At 41.4% G+C, this 5,935-nt stretch overlaps 1 long non-coding RNA gene across 1 annotated transcript; it reads right to left on the bottom strand.

Annotated features, from left to right (window-relative positions):
- Positions 1-3,112: 3,112 nt before the first annotated feature.
- LOC125012332 lies at positions 3,113-4,516 on the bottom strand. Its single transcript, XR_007113271.1, has 2 exons — positions 4,366-4,516; positions 3,113-3,226 (listed from the first exon to the last, which is right to left on the bottom strand). It is a non-coding gene; the product is annotated as an uncharacterized LOC125012332 (long non-coding RNA).
- Between the last annotated feature and the right edge of the window lie 1,419 nt (positions 4,517-5,935).

The following is a 5,935-nucleotide window of genomic DNA, read 5'->3' as shown; positions in this document are numbered from 1 at the left end:
CCTTTAATGGCCACACTTTGTTTTAATTAGTGAACGTGGGCCAGGGGAATGTGAAGCAGTTAAAGACAACTACTATAGCAATGACTTTACCAGATATTGGCCATAATGAAGGTGTAAATTCACAGCAGCAAACACACCAGCAGCCCCTGTCTCCTCCATCCCACCCTGCACTTAACATACTAAATGCGGCATGACAAACTCCTGCGAGAGACTTGGCATGCTTGGCTCGTAATCCTCCTGTAATGTATTCTTTCTCCGTCTCCCCCCCGCTTCCTTCCTGCAGCCACTCAAAAGCGCCACGCACTGGAGATGTGGCCGGCCCGTCTAAAAAAAATGTGTGATGCAGACTTCTGCGCGCGCCATCGGACCCCTCCTGCAATATACCCCAGTGCCAGCAAACCCTCACGTACTTTTCATAAGTCGCCAGTGCTGCACTGCAGCTTGGTCCCCGTCCAGATAACACCATTGTGTCTAATTGGTCCCCACTGTTGGAACCTGGCATCAAGGAGGAATCTTAAAAGCTTCGGTTAGAGCACATAATGGAAGAAGATAGATCATTTATGACTATGTAGAAAAAAAAAAGAACCCTTAGTGCCTAGTGCATGTCTTTCACTCTCGGATGCCCAGATAATGCAGCACTCCTCTCAGATCTGATCACTGTAAGTGTCAGTGCCAGTCTAAATTTGTACTCTCAGTGGGAGCAAGTACACGTCCCTTTGTAATCTCTTTTCTTTTTTGTTAAAGGGTCCAAATGGTGGGGACAGTCCCAAATTAGCACTCTGAGTGCCGGGGCGCACCGTTGCTCTGAAGTGAACCATTTCTGAAAATTTAAAGCCACTTCTGGCAGCTCTATTCAATCAATGCCACACTGTCAAGAGTTCAGAGCAGGAAAGTGGACCTTTCAAATGTTTACTGCTGCATTGAGATGGAAACGAGTGACTGAGTGGGCAAAATGATCTGCTTTCTAAGGACATAAATAAGTCCCTGAAACTTGCTGGATGCGAGGAAAGATGAAGTTGACTTTTTAAAAAAAAAAAAAAAAAAGCCTGCGCCTTGAGCCCGGGGAGAGCGTTTGATCCTCGAAAGAAAGACTTTGGGATGGAGTATCACTTCAGTGAGGGCTATTTGTCTGTAATGCCACTTGAAAGCTCATTCTTTCTTTGCGAGCAGAACAGAACGATGTTTGAGATGCACTCAGAAGGAGTCGGCATGAAGCACGCCTTATGTCAGCGGCTGAAGGAGATCAATTAGTGACGTTATCCACTCATTAAATGCTAAACACCACTGTAATTGGCAAACATCATTGTGGTATGACAGACAATAACATCCCTGACCTCCAGTATTTAGTTGCATTATCACTTCAAGGTATTTTTATGTGTTAATCAGACTGCTGGAGGAGCATGTTTGTCTGCATGTTAATTGTATTTTTCAGTAAGAAACGTTCACAGATGAACGGAGAAGGAACCAGGTGTCTCTCTCTATCCTTAAGCTACTAACAAGGGTCAGTCTGTAAGTGTCAAAAATACAAAACACCTATGAAATATCGGCTCCCGCTTGCTGGCCCCATTAAATGTCTTTATCACCGCCTAGCAAGAGCTGCACGACCTGAATGCTATTCCACCCAGGAAGCCCAAAGGCACCTACGGTATAACATCATTACAAATGCAAGAGAACACAAAACCACCTGACAGGTTTACAAGTCCCTTTGAGTGGTGTGCGCACGGAAATCAGCGCCGGGGTTACTGAGAGTACACAGCAGGTTGTTTCTCACACTTATAGCCAGTCCCATATATTTTCTACAATGACTAAAACCTCAGCCAAATCTAAAAAAAGACTTGAGTCGCTAGGGCTGCCTTCAATAGATGGGCATGGAAAACCTTTTTAACTTTTAAACTCCCCCTCCCCATCAATGGAGCAGCCACACTATCATTATTTTTTATTTATTTATATATTAAGTACTTCATCCGTTAATAATTACGGCCAGAAGAACAGGGTTAATTGAACTGAAAAGGTTATTCAGTGGAGTTCAACTAAAAGAGCCGAAACTATAGAGTGAGGGAACAATCGGATGAGGACTGGCTTCATCACTGCAAGTCGTCTTCCACCGATTTTCAATTTACCCCTTCATTCATTGGCTGTGAGGGACCGCTACAATGGGACTCAATTTAAACAGCTATAGGTTTACCATTAACTTTTATAACTTGTAGTCTTTTGTCAGGGAGGGCAGACACACTCCTGCACATTTTATGAATCTCCCCGTGTAATGTTGCATATATCCTACTTTTAGACTGGCAGCAGCAGCAGCATTTATAGATCTGGAGCAGAGCAACTCTCTGTGACACCATATGGGACAAAACGAAAACACGCCGACCACTGTAAGCTATATTCAGACAGCAATTAAATACAAAAAGATTTAGTCAATACGATAGAATAAAACGCTTCAATGGCTTAGACCTGCACATTTTTCCCATGGAGGAATTTCTTTCTTTTAATAAATATATTTGATTTTTTTTTATGCAGAAAATAAACAGCTAGTGTAAGAAATAAGAAAAGGCACGTTTATATTTGAGGAGACTTTATTTACAAAGACAAATTAAGTGATTCCCATTCTTCTGCACGGTCACAACGCTGATGGATAAACATGTTCCAGCTGAACACCTGCAGGAAGGACAGGAAAATAGGGCAGAATGTAATGAGATGACTTGCACACATCGGATGTCAGAAATGAAATGTCTGAGTAAACACCAGCGAAGATAAATGTGACAACAACAATTCTGACCTGCTCCCAACTGATACACATCTATGACTGCAATAAACTGTCGCATTAACTTGCTAAAGTGCAAGCTTATCTACACAACGCGGAGGCAATATGAACCAACATGACATTTGTAACCGTCACTCTCAGACACACAGGTAATTTATTTAAGATATGCCACAGAGGAAAAAAGGCTAAAGAGTTGCTGTAAAGGACTGATTGTCTGAGGTCACTATACAAACTGAGGCTGAAGTAAATGTCACATCACCCTGACATTTTAATAAAAGCAGACATGCCAGATAAAAATGGCATGTGTAATTACCTTGAAGGCTGAGTTAACAGCTCTGGGCCATTTTACTTCTTCAGGATCTGATGTCTGACGACAATGAAGGGGAATGCAAAGCCACTGCCAAAGAACAGCACCATCATACCCAGCAGACGCCACTTGTTCTCCACCGAAAACGGCAGGTTCTGCACAAAGAAAAGAGTGAATGAAGTGAAACTGAAAGGAAACATGGGCAATCTGAATTAAGAAATGTCATTTGGTCCGCCGGATAAGCCGAAAAGTCACAACTATTTCTACTGCACGATGTGCAAAACATTTGAACTAGTGTCCCACAATGAACAGATGACTTTAAACTTGTGAACAACATGCAGGACTTCTGTATAAATATGAGGGAAATTCAGGCTGGCTTCACGTTAAAATACTAAATTTAAAGTGTCTGTGAAACTATAACTCAAACTTTTAACTTGCAAAAGATGTCAAAATGTAAAGTGGATCTAAACGTATGTAACATTTACATGTCAGAACAAGTTCACATTATGGCACCAGCCTAGGGCACTTAATCACATTTAACAATATGGTGACCAAAAATAAACATTAAAAATAAATGCAGTTGAATTAGGATGAGGTCTCGTACTTAACATTAAAATCCAACGTAGAAACAACATCTGTTGTGAAATTCGATCTAGTGGAAGATCCAAAAAACCCAGGGCATCTGGACTTGCCCCTGCTTGTATTTGGACATGCGTGACCGTTTATCACCGATATCCACGCGTGATTGTGTTAAATTACTACAAACGTATAGTTCACCGGAAGAAATACAACAACATTAGCAGCACCTGTATCCGGATTCTCCTCCACCTCAGATAAAGCTGACCTCGAGTTAGAGGACAGTCCGTTAAATAACCTAATTTTAGAAATGAGTTCGTCAGTAGGTGTACAACTATCTTAATTCATCCGTATTGCATGTTTAAAACATGTGTAATCTCTGAAGTTGCTTGCAAACCAGCAAAGTAGCTTCATATAATATTGGCTAATAACTTACTAGCTCAGCTCAGCTAACGCGATGCCGGACTTCCGCTAACAAACAACCACTTGCTGCCATAGATTTGTCCTCATATTAAAATGTTTAATTCCACTATTATGTGAAAAATATATGTAACTCTGTGTGTGGCTAACTTTGCTACCAATACAATCACGTTCAAGTCAAACTGCAGGACATGACCTCCAAGTATGGCTAGCTAACGTCAGGCTGTGGATACAGACAAGGCCGCGCAGCCAAATATCACATTTAAAAGGTCGAGCTGCTTCAAAGACACAAACGCACCTTTCCTGGCCCTTCAGCGTAGTGTGAAGAGCGAACGGCAGACGTCGCGAATCGTCTCACAGCTTGTCCTAGCATGATTGCAGCCCGGTTTCTTCTGGGACTCAGCACCAAAACTACGTGCGACCTTCTTCGTTATGTGTGATGAGCGGTAGGGCAGCGCAAGGGATTATGGGGGAGGAAAAGGAAGCTATAGCTTGTGGGAAATGTAGTCCACATACAGTCGAGGAAGCTACTGGGCGAGTTTTGTTAACACAAAGAATATATCAGGTGTTAATTAGTGACATAGGTTTAAATTTGACGTGTTGTACGTGTTAAAACAATAATCTTAAAAATCTTCTCATTTTCATTGCATTTGCGTATAGGACACAATGCCTGTGTAACATTTATTTTTTATTTTACACCACAATCACCTTAGAGGTCTTTCAGCCCTGGGAGAAAACTGCCCCACACTGTGTGCGAAAATTCCTTCACTTACACAAGGCTAAATGTATAATTAATGTTATCCTTGGCAGACTCTGACAGTCAGGAAACAAAGGCCCCCCTTTTCTCCTGTTGCGATGTGGAAACATGATGAGTAAGGACTGCGGGCCACATCTGTTGCCCTATATGTGATTGACAGTGTTTTGTGGTGATTTATTTTCAAACTCCTCTTTTAAAATTTATAGGGGCCAAGAAGTCAAGCCGGCTAATATCGCCTTGTCCCATTGGAAAACACAGATCTGAACATAAACCTGGTATTTTGACTTGATTATGTATGTGTGTGCTTGTAAGGTTCACTGGAGAAAGAAAAATAATTGCTCAGTAAGCTATCCGCATTTTTCACATTTTTAGCCTTGATCGCAAAGAAGCCGCTGCTAAGGACAAAATACCTAGAGAAAGAGAGAGAGGACATCACAATGTCCTTTAAACTAGTAACTACCTCCATACTGATTAATGCTTCATGCTTCTTGATGTTTTGTAGCATGCTCAGTGAATTTATTTATAATTAATGTAGATGAACACCTGTGTTTATAGTTTTAAGTTTTCCAAAGGGGCCTATGCCTAACTAGAGCTAGAAATACACTGCAACCTCCAGGCAAGGGTATCTGTGTGTGTGTTTCCAGTGCATTGATTTATGTGCGGGTCTACACTCGCAGTCATGAACTGACTTTAAAGAGAAGAAGAACTTATATACTTTACCCGTCTACCATTCACAGTATTTCTTATATATTTCTTATATAGAAACATGGCACATGTGCAGTTCTGCTTCAAAGACGATCTTTAACCTCCTGAGACCCGGTGTCCTCGTGTGGGGACATTATGTCTTAGGTTTGTGCCAGTTTATTCTGCTTGATTGATTTTTTTTTTATGTACTTTTTAGTTCCTATTAATCCCCAAAACCTAAAGAATGTCTTAAAGAAATTAGGATGCATTCCAAACAAATGCTTGGGTCTCCGGAGGTTATACAAACCAGCAGTTTTATGTTCTGTCCCTCATCAGATCTGTAACACAGACAATTTCTGCTGTCAAATTACTTATGTCTCAGACATCAAGTGAGGCGTCACATTTGCTCAGTGTTGACACAATGATG

This window comes from Mugil cephalus, chromosome 8 (genome assembly GCF_022458985.1).
Source record: "Mugil cephalus isolate CIBA_MC_2020 chromosome 8, CIBA_Mcephalus_1.1, whole genome shotgun sequence".
NCBI lineage: Eukaryota > Metazoa > Chordata > Actinopteri > Mugiliformes > Mugilidae > Mugil > Mugil cephalus.
Note: the sequence above shows the minus strand (reverse complement) of the source record. Positions and strands in the feature narration are given on the sequence as shown.